Source organism: Falco peregrinus, chromosome 7, assembly GCF_023634155.1.
Source record: "Falco peregrinus isolate bFalPer1 chromosome 7, bFalPer1.pri, whole genome shotgun sequence".
Taxonomy (NCBI): domain Eukaryota; kingdom Metazoa; phylum Chordata; class Aves; order Falconiformes; family Falconidae; genus Falco; species Falco peregrinus.
Window position 1 is genome coordinate 73,766,282 of NC_073727.1, and position 25,702 is coordinate 73,791,983.

The window sequence follows — 25,702 nt, forward strand, 5'->3', positions numbered from 1 at the left end:
GGAAGCACTAAGGGATAGTAAATCTGTCCCAGCACCACACAGGCAGAGGGACACGGGATTTATGCTTGCTCCTAATGACTGCATCTGCAAACAGTAGCCAGGGCTCAATGATCCTTATGGGTTGGGTCCCTTTTAACTTGAGATATTCTATAAATCTATGACATTATGTTAAGCTATGTGAAAAGTAAAATAAATAAAAAACCCAGAAAATAATATTTTAAATAAAACTTTTACACCCTGTATTTTTGCAAGTTAATTGTTGTGAGTAGTTTGTGGGTTTACCAGATGTAACCAGGAAAATAAATTTATCAAACTGCCTTCCCATCTCTCAGTTAAACCAAAACACTTTTAGTATACGGAAGGTCATTGAAGATAAATCCATACAGGGTTACTAAATAAATACACAGATGTTGCATCCAGCTTAAGTAAAGGGCTGCGGACTGACGGAGTATTAGTGGAGAAACAGCTTATGTGATACTGTATTTTTCAAGGCATTCCCCATGGCTATTTCATTTTTCCACCTTAAATGGAACAGTTCACTTCATGCACAGGCTTTGCAATTCTGGTGATGCACAGGGTGGCAGGAGCAAGGCTTTGGCTATCTCCCAACTCCACAAAACTGTTTAAATTAAAACTGCAAGAGCCTATCAGACATTAACTGATACAGGATACTGGGCTGGGTGGACCTTCAGTGTGACTTATTATGGCCATTCTTCTGCTCTTCGGTGTATGCTTTTTATCTTGTTCTTTTACATGTTACTGATAGCAAAGGGGATGTTTAGAGTGAATGGAAACAGTCCCCTGGGGTAAAATGATCTATCTTGCACAGAGGGCTCCCAAACAGCTTACAAAAAGACCTCTACTCTGAGCGCCTAAAATGAAGAGTTGTAGAGTACACCACATACATTTTAGCACTTTTGAGACTTGTATCAAGACTCAGACAAGCTTCTGTGCATCTCACAGTAAATGAAAGGTAAAACCATAGCATGCTGCTAAGCATCAGCCCCTGAACCACGACCCACAGGGCAGCAGCGTAACACCCTGTTCTCCACCAAAGCAGAGTTATCAGAGTATTATTTCTTCACCAAAGGCAGGAGAGAAAGCAGGTACAATAAACCTTGGCTGCATCAGCCCATGCCCTATGTGTGCATGGTCAGAGACAGCTAAATCACAGTCTCTCCAATGCACATTCAGTTTTTGTGACATATAGGAAGAAAACTCAGTGAAGTTTGGAAATTGGTGACGTAGTGACTCACCTTCATGCTGTATAATTTTAGGCAGCTTTATCCAATTGCACAGTTTCTGCAACGTATTTCTTGCTTTCTTCTGGGTGCTGCAATTTTGCTGTGCAGCAGCATTTGCATGGACAGGGCCTCTGAAAACCTCCGACTGTGATGGAAATTGAACAGTGGACATATGGTACAGCCATTACTGAAACCAACAGCCTCTACTCCATTTTTGAATGAATTCAAGGCTGCCAGTGTGTTAGAGATGGCAAAGGCATGCAACTCCCAGAAGAGCTCTGCTACACAGAAGTGCACATAGGTTCAAATGACAGCACCTCTTATATGCATGCACAGCAGAAGAATTTCACATCAAAATTAAGTTTCCAGTACTTAGGAAACGTAGGTGCTTAAGCAGTTTGAGCAGTATTTCTACTTTGCATACAAGATGCCTAAAAGCATCACCTTCTGTATCTCAAAGGTGGTTTACTGATGCTGCCTTTCTACATCCAGCTTTCAAGTGCCTAGATAAGTAGATAACTTTACTTTTCCCAGAAATACTGTCTGAAGAAACTTTCCATTTAGAGCAATTTGGAACCTTCCAGAATCAAAAATAGTTGCTCTTCAGTGCAGTTTTTTCACTATTCAAGCTGGGGAATGGAGAGAGAGGGAGAGAGATTTTCCTCTCTCTGAAAATCCTGGCTTCTTTGCTGCATGAAGATTTCTTGCTGAAGAACTACACTAAAGACATATACTGAAAGGAGGAATTCCTTCACTTCTTCCCATTCCAGTTACAGCCTAAGAAGGAAGCCGGGAAGGGTATGATCTTAACCTTTTCCAGCATTCCAAGAAAATAACGAGACTAAAAGTTACATATCTACTATCTTGCCTTCCAAGTATAAATTAACACTTCTCTCATATTACCTCACTGTATAAACATCTCTTAATTCAACTATAGATCATTAGGTTTGACCTACAAAGGAACAAATATTAAAACATTACAAAAATAATGATTGAAAGGACATAATGGAGAATCTTTGTATTTCCAAAACTTACGCAACACTACAGAAACTGTACAGCAAGAGAAAAGCAACCCTGAAAATCCTGATTTATTTGCATTAAATAATGTGGAAAAGTAATGCAATATTACATCACCTTTTTATATTTGTTCTGCCTGTTCTCAAAATTAATGGGTTTTGCAAATAAAATGTTAGGACAATTTATCCCTAACTCTACCTTATACTACCAGTTCTAAGCATCCAAAAAGTCTGTAAGGTTACTCCAAGACAGTTACTTTTATTAAGTAATACAACTGAATCTGTATTTATTTCCACTTGGATTTCAGTACCATTCTGCATTCATGTTTTCCCCATATTGTTCCTCCTCATTTATTTTTCTTGGTGGGCCCAACTGATGAGGTGGTTATGCTTGCAAACATTTAAAAGAATAACAGCATTTCCTAGGAAGGGTGAGGCTGTGAACACATCATTAATTTAGTCTCAGTTTACACATACATGTACGTACATAAATGCAAGTTTGTATATAGATAGATAAAATCTCCTGCAGCGATGAATACAATACTATTCCACATACTATTTCTATTTCTACGTTGGAATGAACCATTTTGGCACAATCACCAGTATAATTACATTCATACCAGAAGTGTTCTACAACATTAAATGTATGATTACAGAGTAGTTCAGATGAGTTTTTATTAAGAGGGGTCAAGAAAGAAAATCATGTGTTTAAGTTACACATATTGCAAATTTCTTTTTTTACTTTTTTTTATAGTTACTCCTAGTGCAACAAGAATGAAAAGTAGTTGTAAAATGGTTCCATTCTGGCTAAGCAGTATCTGTACCCAGCCTGTCTAAGAATACATGGCTAGACAAAGTACACAGTTTGAGACAGTTTATATCCTAACCCTGAAATCGAGCAGAAACATGGCCTGGACTCCCTAAAAAGAAAAGGCTAATGGGGCTTTTGCTTGGGCCCTCCTCCCCTCTGCTGTCTTTCTTTTTACAACAATGGCAAGGGTAAGAGGCACAGCTTTGTTTCTCCTCCCTCTAAAAGTCTAAAAGCCTACCTGATAGGCAGACTGAAAAACAGATCTCCAGACAGAGCTGGAGAAACACATGAAAGAAGTGAGGAGAGATGCAGGCAAAGACCTATTGCAGTTGAATAAGCAAGTATATCAAGTCCACAGCTGCAACAATGGGAGCTGTGCAGTGTCAACAGCAAAGTGACCTGGGTTAGCTGAAGGTGAATGTCCAAGCGCCTACAGAAAGTAAATGAACATTGGAGACCTCAGAGAAACAGTAGCATCACATCTTGCTGGCACTTTCAGAAATAATCTCACCTGTCTCTGCATAGGTATCTGTGGTCCCTCAAGTATACACCAGCATGGTCTGTTCCTGCCACTCAAACTCCCCAAAATGGTTTTCTCTCCCAAAGCTCAGCGAAGGCACTAACAACTAACTACTTCGTTTATGTTTGATACTTCATTCCTTTGTGCCACAGCCACAGTTTAAATCCCTCATTAAAAATGTTTAACTTAACAAGTCAAAAAAAGCATTTCCCAAACAACTGACAAAGCAAACCATTTCAATGTTCACTCCAAGAGACATTTCAGGAATGGGTAAGAAAAAAAAAAGATAAATGGACCAGTAGTTTAAATGAAACTATTCTGCAACGTGATTACAATTTGAATTATAATATGAATATATTATATTCAATATAAACAAAATAAGACCACGGGGATTAGGACTACATGGTAAGATTATACTCCATATTTACAGCTCTCATATATATACTGTTCAAAGTATTATGCAGATTATATAAAGGAGCATAGTATTAAAGACATTATTACATTTTCAGCAGATTTCAAAAAGAAGGTTTTCTATCAACTGTATAAAGGCTTTATACTAACTCCAATGCTGTACTTCGAAAACCAAAGCAAGCAGTTGATAAATAGTATAACCCAAGCAAGAAGATAAATGTTTCTGAAAGCAAAGAATCCTCTTAAGTGGGATGGGCTGACTGTTTATTTTTCATATGGTTCAGTGAAGCACAGCAAACCCACAGACTCCTCCAGTCTACGGCAGAAAAAGTTTGTATTCATGCTCCAATCTCTGAAGTCACAGAAGGCTTGTATTTTTAAATCCAATTTATTCTGGAACTTTGCACTTTGTTGGATTTATTCCCACTCCAAGAGGATGCTGTGCCAGGTGCCAGCAATTACTTATTACAGGTTAAAGAAAAAGAAGGCTTACCACAGCACTTGAGCTGCTGGACTGATACATGACTGATTGGAAAACAATATAGGATGGGCAACTTATGTAAGCAACCACAGTTGGCAGCTCAGCGTTCTGGCTGCAACAAATGAATCTGAGGTCTCCCTGGAAACCATGATTTCATCCCGTCTGTGAAAAGCCCATGCTGTAATTTCTCTCTTTATCAAGCAACTTGAGATTCCACAGAATTTTCTCTCCTTGGACAGACCCAAGGAAAACAAAACAGCTAATCAATGGGATAAAATCTGACACTTAAATTGTACAGTTGAAATTAGGTAATAGGATTCTGCATAAGAAACGTTTGAACCTATTCCCACAGGATATCCAAAAGTTCAAGTTTTGAGTGTGCACACATATATGTATCTACGTTACCAAACAGGGCAACAGAAAACAATTTAATACAAATGAATGCCTGGAGTAATAGTTTGGGAGATCATTTTGTCTGAGCTAAAGAATGTAGACTTCAGTTGGGCTAGTGATAATTGTTGGTAAACAGAAGGAAAACAGTCACTGGGGCACATAATGCAATAACTAGAAATTATATACAATTATTATACATAATTACATATAATTATATTTAATTCAGCAATGAAACCACTATAGAAATCGGCTCAAGTCTGAGAGAAAGGTACAACAATCTCTAACAATGAACATTGATATAAAGAGGCATAAAGGCAACAAGCCAAGTATGAACTTCTAATGCAATTTAAAGACTCTGTTAGGATCATGCCTAGCTGACAAGAGAGACGCAAGAACTGCTCATCCATTACTGCTGTGGTCTCAGTGTCCTCAGAAAAGCAAACCAGCTGAGGATTCAGAAACATTGCCAGTGCTACCAAATTCAGCTAAGTGCTGATATCTCACCTACACATTTCTGCCAGTACCTCCTCACTCCTTTCTTTTCCCCTAACATCTATTCTCTTTCCATCTTTTTATTTTTGTTCTCCACCTAGAAAAAGGGAGAGTAGGGCTGGCTTAGACAAGATGTTATTTGCAATGCCATGACTGCAACATTTGCTGTGAAAACAAGAGAGAAGCAGTAAGAAATACACAAGTGATTTAAAGCAAGTTTGGTATCTGCAGCAAAAAGCAAGCCTATGGGCTCTGTCTGCCTCCTGCAATTATGGGCCATCATCAGAAACAGAAGTTATATTTTCTGTCTTGCTAATTTCTTCTTCTATTCATTTGTCTTGTACAGCCCTAAGACAGGTTTGGATTCCAGCATCAAGCACAACAGATCAAGCCCACTTGTGTTATTCACTGACTTCTTCCACAAATGTACTTAATGTTATTCTCCTTGTTAATTTAAGTACCATCAAATGCTGGAGGGAATAAGAATGACAGCACAGACCGCTGCTTTAGCTGAAGGTTTCAGAACTTTGTTTGAAAGCTTTGTCCTTCAAAATTCTTTACCTGTCCTCCCTCTTCTTCCTTCATTTCCAGAAACATCCAATGAATGGCAAAACAGATATTTTTTTTTTTAAATAGCAATCCATAGCCATGGGAAAAACTGGTTAAAATCTCTGTTGAAGATTCAAAACCTGATTTTTTTTACACTATAGAATGAAAGGACATTTATTCCATTTAACTTAGTACAACAGCCTTCAGACTACATATAAAGGTATCATGAAGTAGACTGACCTTTAAATATGTGATTATATGTTAGCATTTTAACAATGATATATCACAGGGGTCCTCAAACTTTCTAACCAGGGGGCCGGCACGCAGATGAAGTGGCAGGCAGTCATCTGCGGCTGCTTGGTTTCCCCCCCAACCCCCGGCGGGGGGTTCTGTAAATACCGGGGGCCGGATTGAGGACCCTGGGGGCTGTATCTGGCCTGCAGGCCTTAGTTTGAGGACCCCTGATATATAAACTCACTGACATCAAACAAAGAAGAGTAGTATCAGATAAACAAACAAAAAACACTTACAGGTTTTCCAAATTATGTTTTTTAAATGATAGGATTTTTTTACTTATTTGTAAAATAAGTAATTTTTTACTAAAATATTGACAAATCATTCAAAGGAGGCTGTGATTGCTGAAGGAATGGCAACAGAAGTTCTAGAGGAATTTAGGACGTGAACTAGTGAAAACTTTGAAAGAACCCCAGTTGTCTTCAGTGGAGACAAATCAGACCCTTAGTATTTTAAACAGGCCTTTAAAGGAAGAAAACAGAAATTTAGCACATTCGTGCTCAAAGAGGAAAACACAAATATTTGCTGTTTCAATTATATCCAAAATCTATCCAATTTATATATCCAAATTCTCATACTTTGAGAAACACTCGCAGTTCCAGATATGATATGATCCCAAGCCGAATTTAAAGCCATGCAAGATTTACAGACTTCGCTGCTTTTCTCCTGCAAGACTAAAGATATTCCAGCAAGTATTCAAGCTCACTTTCTTTACAATGTGATGACTCTTACAGCCCGTTATATGAAGACAATTACTTTTACTACATTCATAAAGTAAAAAATTTGTTCCTGGTCCGTGTCGTATATTTTCCCTTCAGTCCACCAAGCAACTAAGGACACAGTAGCGGCAGAGTAGAGTAACTAATGAACAGACAAATCACACCAAGAAGGTTTTGCAAAGATGCAGCATGGGGAGAAGGCCAGGATTGTCCAGCACTACGCAACCCATGTCTCTAGGTATTCCCTCCCAAAAAACTTCCTGTGTATTCCTCTGCTTTCAGCTTTGTTTCACACAGGTAAACACAATTAAGAAAAAATATGAAGTAAGCCAGCAGATACCATACAAACCTCACCCTGGATGTTGTAAATCACTTGCTGACATAGGAAAAACATCAGTATTTCCCAATCCCCCAGATGGGTGTCTGAACAAGGAGCTGGTTTAAGTTGTACATGGAAGAGAAATGCCATTTCAACATCCATACAGTTGTCTCTGCCACTCCTTCATCCTCAGGAGGCGGACTCCTCACACTCCTCCCCTGCTCCAGCGAGGGGTGCCTCCCATGGGAGACAGTCCTCCATGAACTTCTACAACGTGAGCACTTCCTACAGAATACAGTTCTTCACGAACTGCTCCAGCGTGGGTCCCTTCCATGTGGTGCAGCTCTTCAGGCACAGGCTGATCCAGTGTGGGTCCCCCACGGGGTCACAAGTGCTGCCAGCAAACCTGCTCCAGCCTGGGCTCCTCTCTCCATGGGGTCACAGGTCCCACCAGGAGCCTGCTCCAGCACAAGCTTCCCACTGGGTCACAGCGTCCTTTGGCCATCCACCTGCTCCAGTGCAGGGTCCTCCATAAGTGCCAGCGTTAACCTCCATGGCTGCAGGGCACAGCCTGCCTCACCGTGGGTCTTCACCACGGGCTGCAGGGGAATCTCTGCTCCGGCACTTGGAGCCCCTCCTGCCCCTCCTTCTGCACCGACCTGGGGGGCTGCAGGGCTGCTCCTCTCACATAGTCTCACTGCTCTCTCCAGATGCAGTTGCCATTGTGCAGTTTCTTTCCCTGTCTTACTTACGTTATCCCAGAGGCACCACCACTCTCCCTGATAAGCTCGGTCTTGGCCAGCGGTGGGTCCATCCTGGAGCCCCCTGGGCATGGGCTCTATTAGACACAGGAGAAGCTTCTGGCAGCTTCTCACAGAAGCCACCCCTAGCCTCCCCACTGCCAAAACCTGGCCGCGCAAACCCAGTACAGCTTCACACATCCAAACACACTGGTCTGTTTTGTCCCAGCCCTGGAGCAACAGCACATATTGAGGCGATTACCTGCTGAATAGTGACACCAAAAGAAACCAACATCTCTGAAGTAACCTACAAAGAACAAACTGATGACTGATTATTCAGGATGATTCCAGAAGCACTGCTGTTTTAAGGTATCCCTCAGTGTCTGCTAATGAACCTGTTTCTAATTTTTTAAAGAATGGTCTTTACTGAAGCAATTCAGCTCCTTGCCAGGCGTGCATTGCTACAAGTCACTAACTGAGAACCAAGAGGAAGGTCAGATGTCTTGGAGGACTCCTGGGAGTGTGGGAAGCAAGGGTGGGGAAACTACATGCAGTCCTGGCCAACATTGTTCTGAGGCTGTGGGATTCTAGTAGGAGACAGGAATAAAATCAATAAAATAGGAGTCTCTTCCTCTCTCCCCCATACCCAGCCTCCCTACCTAAAAGCAGAGAAAGCTGCAGGGAGATCTCAGTGCAGTCCACAACTACCTGGAGGGAAGGTGTAGAGGAGATGGAAGCAGACACTCCCCACAGCCGTAGGGGAAATGGGCCCACGTGGGAACAGAGGAAATGCCACCTCAATGCAAGGGAAACACTTTCTACCAGCAAGATGGCCAGACACTAGAAGAGATAGCGAAGTCTCCATCTTTGCAGTTATTCGAATCTGATCTGAACAAGACCCTAGCCAGCCTATGCTAACTGGGTCTGCTTTGAGCAAAAGCCAGACCAGATGATCCCAGGAGGTCCCTTCCAACCTCCATGTTTCTGTATCTCTGCAGTTCTTTTCCAGCATCCCTCCTTCTCACTCTTCAGAGTACAATTTCCAGGGCACTTGCCCTCAAGGTGTACAGCCTCCATCCTGCAGGTGTATCACCCTCTTCCAAGCTGCTTTTCTGAGCTATTCTGTTGCAGAACAGGGCCTATAAAGGTAAGAGGAAGAGCAGACAGGAGGAAGAGGTGGGATAGGGTGAGGAGAGGAAGCCCAGACATCCCTGCCCTCCTGCTGCCCCGGAGAGCAGTATGGGGCTTCAGAAGCAGCCAGTGCCACCCCTTGTATCTTGACCTCTCCTCTTGGCAACAAGACCAGCAGACAGCTGAGTAACCAGGAGACAAAGTTTAGGTATTCAGAGTACACCCCACACTGTGGGTATTCAGAGTAAACCCAGCAGCTACTCTGTATCTCCCCCATCACAGGCACAGAATACACAGCCATATTCCTTCATGTGAGATGTCTACCCAACAACTTCCAGTTTGAAGTCAGCAATGACAAACCAGTATTTTTTGATGATGATGATGATGATGATGATTGATGATGATTGATGATGATTGATGATGATTGATGATGATTGATGATGATGATGATTGATGATGATGATGATTGATGATGATGATGATTGATGATGATGATGATTGATGATTGATGATGATGATGATTGATGATGATGATGATGATGATGATGATGATACCTCAGAGGTCCTTAGGAAGGAATTCATCTTGTGGGCAGAGGCAATAGGAACCTTTGTAGGTGACATTCACCAGCTCTTCAGCTTTCAACTTTCAAAGTGGTCTTTTACTGCCTGTGATTCTTTAACAAGTAGTGGTGGCTTTCCTCCTTTCATGAGTAACTCCAGCTCTTCTCTTTTGTTGCTTAGGGGTCAACGTTTGTATTAACATGTTAAAAATGTTCCCTACAGGTGTCTGTGTGCTTGAATTTTCACATATGGTACTTCATCATTGGATACATAGCTCCATATCTGTATCATAACTGTCTAGCTACCACATTCTTGGTTTACGATGAGCCATACCCTTGGTAATGCTGGTAAGTGATTTCCCTCTACTAAGCTTGCAGAAGTACTCTCTCATCTCTGCCTATGAAAACGTCCCTGAATCCTGTAATACCACTATAACCATTTACTTCCAGTATCTTTGCCTCTTCTTTTCCCTCACTCCAAACAACTGCGATATCAGCCACTATTTTAATCTTCAGACATTCACTGATCAGGATTTAATACTACCACAGGATTACAACTCCAAATCTGCACGATACCATGAGGAGTACCCCTCTCCATTCTGAGAGGTGTTTGCTTTTCCAATTAGAACAGTTGGGGCCATGCAGGTTTGCTATGCATTTGGAAATTCTCAGAAATCTCCATGTACGAAACTGCAGCCATTGCAGACAATTCCCCGCAAGCTGGCACTGCAAGGATGGAGTGGGGGTGGAAGGCAGTGCAGCATCCTGTTCCATCTTGCCAGGTTACAGCACATGGAAAGAAGGCAAATTCTTTCCTCCCACTCTATGTCTATGAAGAAATCTTCAGTATATGGGTCAGAGAGTCATCTGGGCCCCAGGGATGAGATTTGCTACTATACTCATCAGTGATCCCAAACAGTCATAAGCACTCGTCACCCACACACCTCTTAGGTTTTCACCAGGAAACCAGAAGAAATAAGGCACTTCTTTTTTCCCCTCTTTTGAGCAATAATTAAATATTATTTAGCACAAAAAGCATACTACCTCAGACTACTCTGACATTATACCTTTTACAATATTATAGTCCATACAGTAAATAGCTGAAGACTTCCTCATTCTGCCTCCTTTGTGCCATTCCACTTGCAACTTTTCTGTCCAGCTTCTGCCCTTTGCTCCTTTTTGACATTATGGGGCCTAGAATTTGTTAATAATTCAGGACTATCACATTTCTGAATCAGACAACTCGATTTAAATTAGCAATAGGTGAATTAAATGGCCATTACAAGTTACAGCAGTTTAGGCAACATTTTTTCTTTCAAAAGCACAGATCAACTTTTCCAAAGCAGTTCCCATATCTCAAAACACACAAAACATTTGTAACTTATTTTCCATATAATCCATTAAGAAATATCTACTGTCACCAAGGTAGGTTGCAAAAGAAAGAATAAAACAACATGGTGCACTTGCTAGGACCTATGACAAGTTGCTTATGCTGTATATTGATGGTATCAGAAAGGTAATGCTTTCTTGCATAAACAGGTATATAACCTACCTTTCAGAGGAATCCCACAAATTAAAAAAGCCGATTTTATAATGTCATAAATCTTAATTCATGGTGTTTAAAAACAAAAAAGTTAAAGAAATACAATATGTTATTATTCATGCCAGAAATTTGACATTTCTAAAGATGCCAGATGCATTTTCAGACATATTCCAGAGTTATTCAAGTTGAGATGTTTGGGGGTTTTTAAATGTCAAACCGGTGCCCTTAGAAAAATGGGTAAACTTGGGGTTCAATTGTTTGTTTTAAAAAGCTGAATTTATATACAAAAGAGAATTCTAACATACTCTGTGTTCCCAAGAACACTAAATCTTGAGCATCACTTACACTATTTCAGAGCAAACACAGTGTTTCCAGGGTTTAGTCTGGCACTTAAAGCTAAGGATTATACAGCTGGACACAAGCACCATGCATGAAGTCTTAGTGACTTCATGTAAAGAAGGCTTGTGAAGATAAATTAATCTGTTAAATGTCAGTTCCAATTTGTATTTCTTACAGTAAATGAAAAGCCATGGTCAAAAAGTATTAATAGCACAGATTTTTCAGACCATGGCGTTCTGCAGCCTCCCTTTTGGAAGCGATCCTTTTTAATTATATCCAATCCTTAACCTTCTGCAAGCACTCCTAAGAGTTTGACCATTTATCACCAGAACACTGAAGATGCTGGAGGTAATATCAGGTTTTTACATTTTTTGTTCCAGTTAATTTTTAAATATTTGATGCAAAGTAGGTACTTATAAAATGAGGTGGTGCTAGTGCTTGTCGCAATACAAACCAAAACCTTCAGATTAATCTGAGTTCAATGCCTGCATTTATGCTGTGGAGCACCAACATAGAATTATATTTTTATATTTGCTCTCCACGATGCATAAGACTTGTGTTCATTTCTATAGAGTTATTGGAAAATATCTCTTAGCTTTTAAATTGTGGGATTCATAAACAGTCAAAAATATAGTAAGCCAGCAGCATGAACAACCATTAAACAAATACAGAACAAGATAAAGTAAAAAAGTTCTATACCCAAATTATCCAACATATAGCAATAAACAATTTATGTTAGACAACATACACAAAAAGAGATCAAAATGGATCCAGGTGAAGAGTTTCCAAACATAGTCCCTTTTATATGATGTTCCCTATCAATGAGGTTTGTTTCTGAGACAAAGTTTTAGTAGACTTAATTAACATGAATTTAAAAAGACAGGTTCAAAAATGCATTAAAGCTTGAATTCTATATTTCAGTCCTCTACTAAGGTAAGAGGTAAGAACATGGTATGACTCACAGGGGTTAAAACCTCTGTACCAGAAGGCAACCTCCTGGTGGTGAAGGATAGTCTGGAGTCAGGCACAGCCTTTGCTGAGTAAGTCTTGTCTCTCAGTGCTACAGAGCATTGCTGAGGGGCAGAGAGACACTTCTTCAGTTCTGCTCAGAGTCATCTTGAATAGGAAAACCCTGAAGAAGCTATGGAGTGTGCTACTGCTCAAAGCAGTATGAACAATGAATTTGAGTGCTTTAGTCTTGCAGCTTTCTTTCTAATACAGCAACACACACACACAATGTTTGCCATTACCCTTGACTGAATAAATCAGACTTTTCACGCAGCTTTCCTCTTCATCTAGTAAGAAGCCTAATCTCCACCATAGCTGACACATACGTATCTCACTTCAGTCCACTGTAAACAACAAATGCTTCCTGAGTGATGTGGCTTGCTTTTAGAGACCTAACACCCAAAACAAATCAGAGATCTCTAGCGTTGATGAACATCAGTTAAGCCGCAAGGATCACTTTAGAAACTGAAAATGTGATACCTACCTGAAGGCTCTTTGCAGTGCTGGCAAAAAAGGGCTTGAAACACATAATACCACCCATAGTTACACCATACCTCATACTTCTTCCCTCTCCTCTATCTAGAAGCTTACTGTTTAAACATTTACTAGAAATGTAAGGTAAATGGTTCAAACTGCTTCAGATTGAGGAAGGAACTAAACCTCAGTCTTCTTTTCTGACTAATTTTCTAACCACGTGATATAAAGAGTAAAACATACTGCTTTTCATGGAGCTTGTTCAAAAAACATGTCTTAAAAATTCCTGCTGGATCAGGATCCACAGACAAGAGAAGAATTTCTACTCTGTAAACCCTTCTAGGAATCAGGCTTGTGCTAGGTACCTACTGGGAGACACGGTTCTAGACATGCCTAGCATCACACATACAGGTGTGTAGGAACTTTTATTGACGGAAACGCAGGCATAATGACTTCCATTACCCCTGGGGTTGAGTGGAAGCAAGAGTCTCTATGGCATTTAAGTGTCAGACTTAGGCATCTAAAGTAAAAGTTACAGACTAAAGTCCTTAGGCCTTTGAGGAATGATACAGTCAAGACTCATTTCTTTATCAGAGAGCAGCCCTAAAGAAGCCAGAATGTACTAGTAATGCAGAACGCAGATGCTCTGCAGTAGATTCTGTGCTTTGAAACAGAGATGCAAAATTTAACTTAGGTGCTGTTTGCTGAAAGCTGCATTCACAGAAACCAGCGGTCTCTGCTTCTCAGTTTCATTCTTCCCATTTTTCTGTGTTCCCATGTGTCCCATGGAAGCCTGAAAATCAAGTTTCTTTATTGTGACTTGGAAATATCACTCATTTAACTTCAGCTGCATCACTGTGCTCCTTACTGTCTGCCCACAAGTAAGACCAAAGAAATTTGTCATCTCTCACCCAAAGCACTTCACTGGTTTCAGTTCCACACAGATTTTGATCGTCCATTCATTAACAGTTCACTTGTTAGCACAAGCCAATAGCAATATTACCTGATCAGAACCAAAGTACATAGAAAATTTTGTACAGAATTTAATACTAAGGGAGATCGACAATTTTGTTTTCAGTAAAGTTCAACATATTTTTCTATAGTAAAATATATTACAGCCTACGTTCTGTGCTGAAGTATAAAAAATATGTAAACTATAAAATAAAAATGTAAAATAAATACAGTATTTACCTGCAAGATGTAAAACAAGCACCTATGGGTTTAGACAAAACCAATCATTGTACAGGTACAGTGTCACTCCTTCAACTTAAAATGACTAGGTGGACTTCTGTTTCCACTCAAAAAAAGGCCCAAATAAATTAATAGCCATCTGAACTTTCACAAAATTTGCACCTGGACTGTAATCAGCTGCATTCAGGCCTAAATAAACACTGCATGTTCTGTAGGACTGGGCCTCCAAACAAAACAAGTCAGGATGTCATCAAAATAAATAAGCATACATGTTACATTGTAACTTTAAGTAACAGCTGTTCTATTTCCAGTTACAGAATTACATGCTGTGCTCTAACCACCACGTAACATTGCTTTTCACGTAAAAGAAACAACCACAGTTCAAAAAGTATTCTTTGAAATTCTAGTCCCTTAATTTTGATACTTTATTCACCAAATACTAAACTACTGAAATACTGAATAAAATGTTAATATGTTCAGGCACATTTTATAGAAGCTACATTTGCCAGTGCAACAGCGGTGGTATTTGCAGGTCCTTTAAGACCACAATAGTTATATAAGTAATCTGTGAAATCTAGACACTCCACACAATGAAATAATTAATTTCATACATTTACTTACCATGTTAGAAAGATTTTGTATAAAAATGTAATCTCCTTAAACAAAAAGGTCTAATCGGAGGAATCACTGGGATGTAGCATCAACATCCAAAGACGGTGTGCATAATATCATATATTGTTCTCTTACATCTGTAAGATATTGATCCACTGTTTAACTAAAACAGATTTTCTTGGTTCTAAGCCTGATTCCAAAATGTGTGATTATATTCTCTGTTCTTATACAGGCTGTACAATTAATCAGCATTCACAATCAATTTGCAAGTAACAGGATTTAGCTATCATTTAGTCATAATAACTAGCAACTATTTCATAATCCACAAGCATTGCTTTATAGTTTAGATCCTTAAAATCAAATGCTGTCATGTGTATTTTGGATCGACCTTGTTAAAGATGAACTCTGTACCTAGACACATGATTATTGGTTGTCAGATACTAAAAGGTGAAAAGAGCATATATACAAACACAGAAAGTCAATTACTTTTCAGCCATATTGTAAAATACGCTTTCATAACAATGAAACTAAGTTTAAAATATCAACCAGTGGCAATATATAAGCAAACAAGACTAGAAAATGATCACTTTGGGGAAAAGGTGGCAAAATGTCTATGTCACAAAAAATGTAATAGGATTATTTCATAATAATTGTCATAATACTTATGAGTATTTTCCATAGTATCAAAATACTCTCTCCATCTTGGCCTAATCGTTTTCAGGAGAGAAAAGCTGCCTACTGCTTATTCAAACAAGTAAACAGGCTAATGATTTAAAGTGATTATATAGTTACTTCAGGTGTCAATCATCTGTGCTTGAGTTCTATTTCGGTGTTAGTGTAGTGTAGTTTTCAGGATGAAATCACCATATAATGAAATTTTCATATCACTTTGATTTCTGAACTGGATTTCATTCCCTGCATTTGCCCAACTCTCCAAAGGCATCCTACAAATAATTCTGCCGGAGCAGAAGACATACGTTACCCCAGCTCTGCTTAAAAATCCAAAACTGCATGTAGTCAAGTGCTGAGGAGCAGAGAGAATCAGGTCCTCTGCAAAGCACCGAAACTTTTGACGAAACAAAATGCTCTGTATTGGACAGCTCCAGGACAGTTTTGTTGAATGACTTTTTCTTGCTATTATCAGGCACCATCAAACCACAAACTACTGATTACCTATAGTGAGTACTTCACATAAGGAGGCACACTTATGCATACACAAAGAAGAAAGTCTCCTTTGATAGAAACACCTCTTCTCAGGGCAGATGCCTCATTTAAACCCATACTGGAAAAGAAAATAAGAGACAAAATAAATGGAATTACTTTACTCTTTAGGAACTAAAAATTAAGCTTTTTTTCTTGGTACTGCTTGGCTTCCTCGAAGACAACTATGCGCTTCTGAAAATTAGGTGCAGCTGTCCTCTCTTTAGAGCTCCTTAATGGAATCCTCTGCATCCTCGCTTCCTTCTCCCTTTTGGCAAAAGTTGTTAATGATGGTTTCAGCTGAGTCATTGAGCATGCCATGACCATTCGGGCCTCTTTGCACAGCAAATGGACTTAATCACAGGGGCATACAATTACATTCCTTTCTCCTCATTGCAAATTCATCAGGGAATAACAAACATAAAACTCCATTGTCTGGGTCTTCAAGAAAACAAAACCACTGTTACTCCTATTCAGCAAATCTTCCTCCCATTCCCCACCCCTCATTTTTTCCATGGTGGTAAAAAGGCAAAAAACTCCTTTATCACTTTATCATCTATTATACTGCAACAGTACGTTTTTCACAGTTTAATATATTGCCAGCATTTAGATACATTTTATCTTCAGTGATTTCTCATGATTTGTGCAATTCTACATAGGACCTGAAGGACTCTCAATTTTGCTTTTCAGGAACAGAAAGAATCTCCTCCAGGTGCCTTACTTGCCATTATTTTCCCATTTTTTTTTCTCTCAACTTGCAGCCACAGCTATTAAAAAAGCCATTTAATTGATTGGGTTGGTTTGCTTGGGGTTGACATTTGATTCTCACTTTCTCTGCAAGTGACAAGGAGTTCCTGAAAGACAAAGATGACTTCTTTTCAGCAGGTGAGGGTTTCAGTTTCCCTTAAGTAAGATAATTAGGGGGGTCGTCTCTGAAAATTCCCCTCGACATGTTAACACCTTTTATTTTTGCATTTCCACCTAAAGCTTCCTTTGTTTTAAGTTGCTATGAAGGGCTCCAGTTTTTACATAGTCCCAATGTTCTTGGCTGTGCTTTTCCACATTGTTCTATCTCATGGAGTATCTCAAAAATTGTCTCACTTCTGCCCACCCAGTTCTGCTCCCTCCTAATGGAAACCTTTTAAACAAAATGTGGTGGCTACACAGATACCATTCCACTTGGGAAAGGAGGGCACACAGTTCCTCACCAAGACACTGACATTCAGGTCAGTGATATCCTGCCAGGAGTCATCTACTTTATCTTTCAGTCCTGTGCTATCAAGGCTAAGATTTTAAGAGCTGCAGACTCCCATGTCCACTTCCCATAAGCAATCAATCCTCCAATTGTATGGAAATTCAGCATTATATAAATTCACCTGGGTTTTTGATTTGGGCATAAAGCCTAATCTCAGAGAGCTATTTCCCACAGAGTGGCTTTTTGTTTGGAAACATTTGCCACAGCTCAGAAAGGAATGAATTCATGACCCAAACAGTCCAGCAATGGTCCACTCCTTCTTCTTCCATCTTCAAGTCATATTCTACATAACTCACCCACCCTCTGAGTTTTTGCACAGATATGCCTGCCTCCTCCACATAGGACACTGCAGCTACACTTCTAGTGTTTATTTTCTCCTCTGCCTTTTTATTTAACTGTTAATATTATTCTAACTTCTCTACTTGCAATAAGGAAAGGGGAAATAGAAAATCAGGGTCAGGCCCCATGTGCAAGTAAGTAGGAACATGCTGATCTGGTCAAAGAGAGCCGCAATTAAAGGAAGAGACGTTTATTTAAACAGCCTTGCTTGGATCTCTAATGGAGTCTGTCTGGGTAAGAGCTCCAAGAGAGCCACCCAGGAGATCCCAGGTGGTTAAAAGACTAAGAAAAAGAAATTATCACATCTGAGGACACTGAAGGCAGTAGGTACTTTTCTAATTGCACCTCTAATTTGAACCTTTTTAAGCGTCTGATATGAAGAAAAGAATTAAAGTGCTGCTTCATACATCTTCCCTCAAGTGTACACATTACATGGATAGTCTAGAAAGCTCATCATGGGACTGTGTGGTCCCTGGCAGCTCCCCTGCTAGTCTGGCAAAAGTTCACACAATTTTGCACACTTTAGTGAAGATAAGGTTATACCACAAGATTTTAAACTGAGCTCAATAATCTGGTATGTTAATAAATTGTACTGTTGATACAACTATGTAATGTTATCTCAAGCTCTCCACATAAGATACTGCAAGCTGTTGTGGAATTAGGGAACTCATAAGGGGACAAAGCTTGGAATTACCTATTGAGACCAAAAGAAGCACAAGGTACTCTTGACAACAAAGGCTTCCCAAGTGTCTGTTAAAGGCTGAGCCTAGACATACTCCTGCTGTTATACCAACTACAGTACTCTTATGTGTCTTCAAATCACCTTAATCGGTCTCATTTTTATATGCTGCAACAGTTTCGTCTAAAAAGAAAACTTTTGGAAATCATTAACTCTGCTTAATGAAGAAAGTACAGATTGTTATAAAACATTTTGGAAAATACAAGCTGGCATGCTTTAAAAACTGTTGGATTAATCTCAAACTAGAGCTCCGGGGTTTTTTTTCCACTTCCTGTTGATGTAGGATATAAATGAGTTCAGGCAAGTTATAACATGTTTTATCATCACCATGGCTCTGAAGACTTACGGAAAAGAAAGGGGATAAGAATTGACAGTTTGGATAATGCAAATCAATACTGTACATTTGATAAGTTGGACAAAATATTAAAAATATAGAAAGCTTCGGGTAGAGTAAATGGTTTTTAAAATATACAAAAATGTTCTGAGCTACCAGTTATCAGTGTTAATGTACACTCCAACCACAGAAGTTGGGACACTTCATTTCAACAGCTCATTTTCTCCCTTTCAACAACAGCTTGGATAAAGATGCTTTTCTAGTATATTCCAAAGGTAAAACCTTTACAAAAATCCTGCAAGTTTTGTCACATCAGCAAATATACAGTGTACTACAGCTGCTTCAGATGTGGATATGCCATGTCCAGACCAACAATTTTAGAGCCATCCCAGATAATCTTAACTTCCCAACTAGAACATACAAAACCCAACAATCACTTCTTTGTTCAAGGTCTTTTACACCCAACAAACCTGCACACTTGTAAGCAAGTAGTCTACTTCTATCAGCAGATTTTACCTATGCAAAAGAAGACGGGGATGACAGACCTGCATCCCAAACCGTTGATTAGCACCTCCTAATTTATACAGTACTTCAAGAGGAGTGTAAATGAGGCAGCAGCAGGATCTGCTGTACATCTCTCTCATGTCACACAGGTCAGCAGGAGAAGCAAACCTTGCTCTTCAAGGTCACTGGGGTGCTGTCTTCACCTCTGCACAGTCCCCTCATTTCTCTTCATATAGCCCTTTATCACCTTCCCAACAGCCAGAACAAATGATACTGAGACCCCAGCTCTTTTCCCAAACCTGAGAGGGGGAGGAGAGTTGGCAGTGGCCAATGAAGAGGGAAAGGAAAACTGTTAGCTTGAGAAAAAATGGATGGCCACAAAGGTGACAAGAGGCACCCACAACATGGGACAGTGGAGAAGACAATGAGGAGACACGGTTTGGGTGGAAAGCGTGAAGGAATAAGAGAGATCTTGCTGCCACAAACCTCCTCAAACCTTCCCTGTCCTAAAAATACCCTGAGCCTTCCTCATACCTCTGTCCCCATGTCTATTCCCAGCAGACCCCCGCCCCTAGTGCCACAGCCAAAGGCAGATGGTCCTTACATCTCAAACCCCTCCTGCCCCAGAAGAGTTGCGATTGATCCCAACCTCTCGTCTTCCCCCTGCGATCTGCAGAACCCGCTCATTTTGCCACAAAGCTATTTATTTCTGTCTACACTGCTAAGAAGCCTCCAGCCACTCTTTGTTATTAGCTCAGTGTCTCATGCCTCAAACCAGAGTTTCAGAGCAAGCTACTGGAACTAATCATGGGAAAGAGAAAAATCTTGGAATATAGAAGTCTGAATTATGAAGAGGCCTTAAAGTACCAATATATGAGACAGAAATTTAGATTTCCTATGTGCTAATGCGGCACTCTTAACAGGCTTACTTTGAACTGACAGAGAATTCAAGGAAGAATGTAAATCTTTCACTGGCTTGAACAATAGTTTTATTTTTCACCACATCAAGTTCAAACAAACTTCCCTGCAATTTTTGCATGTTCTTGGTTATAGAGAATGTGTCTCATTCCAGTGCCTGTGTGTTTTACTTATAGCAGCTATTAACTTCTCACTATTTAGATCCAGTTTCATTACAGCATAAAACACACCAATAAAAAGATCAATTACTCAATCCAACACTGAAACGATATAAATCACACAAAATTCCAAAAGGTTGACATGTATTTACTTTGTACTCTTATTTCCATTCATAACATTATTCAGTATGATCAACATTGCTCATCTCCCTGGTTTCTATCTGCTGTTAATCACGAATAGCGTGCCTGACATCTACCCTAGAAGGCTAAATCAATCAGCGCTGCTTTAAAACAATGTCTGTGCACATTAGTGGTAACTTAGAAAAGTTTATTTTGTAAGTTTCACAGTACCCCAGTACCACAGAAACTAGAAAGAGGCAAAAAACCTCTCAAGCAATTTTGCCTATGCCCCCACGGGTCTTAAGTTTTCTTCTACCATATACTGCTTTTTTCCACAGCCAGTCCAGTTCTAAATGAAGGAACACAGAAACCTTGCAGGGCTCAGCCTGTTTTTCATGGGCAAAAGCAGGGAAGAAATGCCAAACCCCGATTATATTTTTTATTTAACAAAGCAGGATGTATTGCTATGGTGCAGCAACCTCCTGAACAATTTGCTGCTTACCCCAGAATTTTACTTTGGACTAGTGGAGTTGGCTATTTACAGGCAGTCCCTGGCTAACAGAGCCATCTCCAATGCATAGATCTGTGCATGGTGGCTGCACTGGATCCTCCAGGCAGAGGGTGCCCTGGGGGCATCAAAGCCTGCGCCACTACATGCTCCAGCGCAGCCAAGCCAAGGACCTGCTGCAGGACAGGGTGCTGAACCACACACACCTCTAAAACACTCTTCTAGAGACCTTGCTGTTTTGAGTATCTGGGGGAGATAAACTCTCTGGCAATCTCCTTGTGTCCTGTCAGCCTGGGATACATGGCAAAGTTTGCCTTCTAGTCTCTGCAGGCTCATGCTTCCCAAAACCCACATCTTTGGATACTTCAGATACCCTCCACTGTGCTAATGGGTAATTGCACACATCTTCAACACAAAGTTTGGATCAGAGAAGCTTTGAAATGTGTCAGAGCACTCACAGCACTAACAGGCCTTTACTGGTCCCTTCCCACATCCCAGGCCCCATGTCAGCCCCCAGGGCCACCAGGCCCTGCCCCAGTGACACCACAGCAGGGCCACTCTCCAGCTCCCCACAGCCCAGCCACCGGCCCTGGCGAAGGTCCACGGCCTGGGTGGCCGCAGCCTGTGCCCAGGGAGGTGCCCGATGCCCGGGGCTGGGGCTGCCCCATTGCTGCTGGGGCAGTGGGACAGGCCCTGGCTGTGGGCCCTTCCCTGCCGCCCCGCCATGGGCAGCCCCCACTGCTGTGCCCTGACAAAACGCATCCTTTCAGATGATTCAGGGAAACTCTGAGGGCGTACAGGGCAACAAACCCACATCAGAAAAACAGAATGCAAGACAGTGCATTTCATAAGGTGCATTTTTGTCTCTTCGAGCACTCCAGACTGCTGTGCCACCGCGAGCATGCTGGGAAGCAAGGGAAGCAGCCGAGGAGGAAGCAGCAGAAGATGCCTCAGGAACAGCGCGTTTTTGGCAGGATTACTGGGCTCAGCTCTGGTCATGTCAGCTCAAGGAAGAGAAAAAAGGCAGAAACAAAGACATCTTAATAATAGAGATGACTAAGAGCATTAAAAAGGCCTGTCCTATAAAGAGACACTGGAAAGACTGAATCAGCTTTATTCAATGCCTTTCTAAAGTAGTAAGGGCAGAACACAGGGACACGAAATAATAACAAATCACCTAGAGAGGTTAGGCCTTGTCTGTTCCCACTCTTATAAAACAGGGATGTTCAAAAAACTTAAGTGATCCTATTTTGGACTGTAAGATAATTTCACAACCACTCACTGGAAGCGAAGAATGTGGTAGAATTTTTAAAATAAATAATATGTAAATTGATAATAATAACGCAAAGAATAACATAATAAAAGAATAAAACTTGAGCTAAAGAGTAAAAGCTTCTAGGTAACGGAGGCAAGGGAAGAAAAGCACCAAGTCTCATTCCAGGCCTAATAACTGGAGTGTACAAAACCCATGTTTAATGCAGTAGGACAAACTACACTTTTCAAAATATGATTAAAAACTGAATTATAATCGAAGTAATTTCAAAGATGATGATCACAGCCAAGATAGCTATAAATTAAACTGAAGCAGTTTTGCCTCAGGGACTGCCTGAGACACACCTGTAATATGGAGGACCTGAAGGGAGCAGTGTGATACAGCTTACAGAACTGCACTTTGAAACTAACCTCAAATCTCCTAACCTTTACCCGTAAGCTGATTCACTGGTTGTGATGGTGCAAAACCAAGGTGTGATGTTCTTCAGCAGATCATCCACTGCGGCTCTTAGAACAACTGTAAATGCAGTCTGAGCAGAAGGAAGAAGAATCACAAGATCTAGCATAAAAGTCAGGCTGTGAGTTAAATATTATAAATAGATTACTGAGCTGTGTTTACCTTACAAACCTGCTTCTTTGATATGCATTATCATCACCAAGAGTGTGAGTTCACAGGCTGGTGTCCTGGTAGGCTCTGGCACCCCAGGAGCCTGTAAGGGACCTGGAGAGGTCATGTAGTGGCTCTCACTGTTAACAGAAAGGCAGGGTCACCTTTGCCCTAAGCATTTCTAGTAAATGTTTGTTAGATCTGATCTTAAAAAGCTCCAGCAAAGGAGATTCCACACCCTACCTGGTCAACCCAATGCTCAATTACCTGTACAGTCAGACAGGACTTTCCCTACCATTTAACCTAACGCCTCCTGCTGCAGTTCAGCATGCTGGTGCTTGTTACATCTCCACTGGATGTGGAAAACAGCTTGGTTCCCGCCACTCTGCAGCAACCACTTACACAGTTGAAGATTATTATCACATCTCTCATCAGTCTTTGCTTCCTAGACTGTAACATTCCAGTCCATTCACTATTTTCTCATAGGTTATGTTTTCTAGATCTCTGATCACCTCTGATTACCTTTGCTACTCATCTCCTGCCTAACTGGTAAGACTCTGCTGGAACCATAATGTCCAAAATCCCAGACAGTACCGTTACCTGACACAGACCCCAAAGTCACAGCTACCAAAAGATGCCATCACACATCTGCAACACTCCTGTTATGCAACCCAGAATGACGTTTGCCTTAATTTTGTGCATCTTTAATACACTGTATCCTATCAAAGTCTTCATGATGAAAACTGAATTTCCTAAGGAAAATACTTATCATAGCTCTTCAAATAAATGTTTTATGCCCATTACTTACTTCAGTATTATGTATCTGTATAAATACTTGAGATATATACAATAAGCACCCCCACAATCAATAAGGTTTGGAGAGAATTTCCAACTAAGTCTGCTAAGTCTAATAAACCCACAAGGCTTTCTCAGGTGCCTGAAAGCCAGGAAACTTTCAGAATCAACCAGTGGACTGGTTTCCCAGCCTGTAAAACCCTTGAATGGAAGACCAGACCCCTTCAGCACAGTAAGTCCCCCATGCACACCTAAGCATTACCCAGCTGAAGAGTATCATCACAAGTGGCCCACAGAGCAAATTTTTCTTCCCAGGTATGGAAACAAGCATAATTGCAGTTACTACAAACTCTTCTACTTTATTTACTAAGCGTAAATTCCCATGCCAGAAACTATCAAAGAAGTTAATACACGAAGTCAGTAGCTCACTTCAGCCGTGGTACGAGAACGCAGCGGATCTCTGTACAGTGCTGAAGGACATGCCGTGCCATAAAGGATTTCACCCCGTGCCAACAAACTAAGCGAGGATTCCAAGCCAGTACAACCGGCCGGCACGCACCGCAATCGCATTGCAAAAAAAACCCGCATCGGCGGCAGCTCCCTGCTCAAAAGGGGGGCAACAACCCTCGGCACCTCAGACCCCCGGCTTTCCGGCGCCCACCGCCCCCACGCCCGGGCTCCCGCGGAGGCAGCCGAGGCCGCCCCTGTGCCGCACCTGCCCGCTGCCCCCGCTCCCCCGCCCCGGCCGCCCCCCGGCCGCGCCCCCTCGAGCGACGGGAGCCCCGCAGGGGTGACGCGCGCCGGGGAGCCCGCACCTCCCCCCGCTCGCCCCGCGGAGCCCCCGCTGACCTGCAGGCGGCCGCACGCCCTCCCGCCGCCAGCCGCCGCGCCCCACCTGCCGCAGGGCTCTGCTCGCTGCGGCGCGGCTCTGCCCCACGCCAGCGCGGCGGCGGCGGCCCCGGCCCCGCGCCCGCCAGCGGGAGCCCGCCCCGCCGGCAGCACCGCCCCCCGCCCGCCTCTCCGCCGGCTGCCCCCCGCCCGGCCCCGCGTCCTGCCACGGCCCTGCCGCGGCCGGGGCCGCCGCTTTGCCGCTGCCCTGCTGCCCCGCGAGGTGCGCGTCCCCGCCACCCCCCGCTCCCCGGCAAGGGGTCGGGCGGGCGCGCCTTCCCCCGTCTGGAAGGGCACCCCTGCGCCGGGCTGCATCTGCGGTTGGCCGGTTGTTTCCTGCAAGAGGGGCGGACCCGTAGCTCGAAGTAACTTGGTGACAGGCACCTTCATCTCAGAAGCACTTGGTTTGGGGCGCTTTCTGCAAGAGTAGCGATTATTTGGCCGCACGCCTCAGCACTCCTGTTGCTCGTGTGGTTTCACACTTTCTGTAGCGAGGCTGTCCCGCAAAGCTCCAGCAATCACGGCATGTCCCCCGCAGCCGTGTCCGCAGTACCACCAGAGCTCGGATGCAGAAGCCCTTCAGCTGTCCATGCAAAACTACCGGCACTTGCTGCCCAAATGCCTCCCTCCCATTCACCCCTCTGGACAACACACGCTGCAAGGTGTTGTGACGGATTGATCAAATAGTGCAAAAGCAATGCCCGGGTGGACACCTGGAAAAAATTCCTGCCCATCTTCCAGCAGTTCTTTTTCCAGGTGAAGGGACAGGATGACTTCTGCAAGCCCTGGCCACAGTGACTGCTGTGTCCAGGAGACGAGCTGGTGGGAATACCCTCTGCCTTTGGGAATTGGATCACCAGCCAGTGAGCACATGACTCTCTTATGTGGAGAGGTGTTACCAAAGCCAGGAGCTGGTGTCCTTCACTCTAGCTTCAAGAACCCCCACACTTGAGAGAGGTGTGGCAAGCCTGGCACAGGGAAAGCAGTATCAAAGACCTCTGGGGCCATTCCCTAATTGCTCTTTATTCACAGGTTGTACCTAGATAATGCTCCTCATATCTACCCCTGCGTGTCCATGAAGGTCCTGGAGAAACCTGAGAGCTGTGCCACACGGGCCCTGTCCTCCTGTGAAGGAATGCATAGCGTATGGAGAAAAACATCAATTAAATAACACAGAAGTGGCAGCTTTCATCAGACTAGATGCCTGGCTAACACAGG

The 25,702-nt window shown here is 42.1% G+C and overlaps 1 protein-coding gene across 1 annotated transcript in view; it reads right to left on the reverse strand.

Annotated features, from left to right (window-relative positions):
• Nucleotides 1–24,559, reverse strand: part of COL21A1 (collagen type XXI alpha 1 chain) — a 113,969-nt gene extending 89,410 nt beyond the window's left edge. The window contains exon 1 of the mRNA XM_055811220.1: nt 24,446–24,559. The gene's annotated coding sequence lies outside the window, so the exon portion shown is untranslated. The remainder of the gene's footprint in view (nt 1–24,445) is intronic.
• Nucleotides 24,560–25,702: the final 1,143 nt, after the last annotated feature.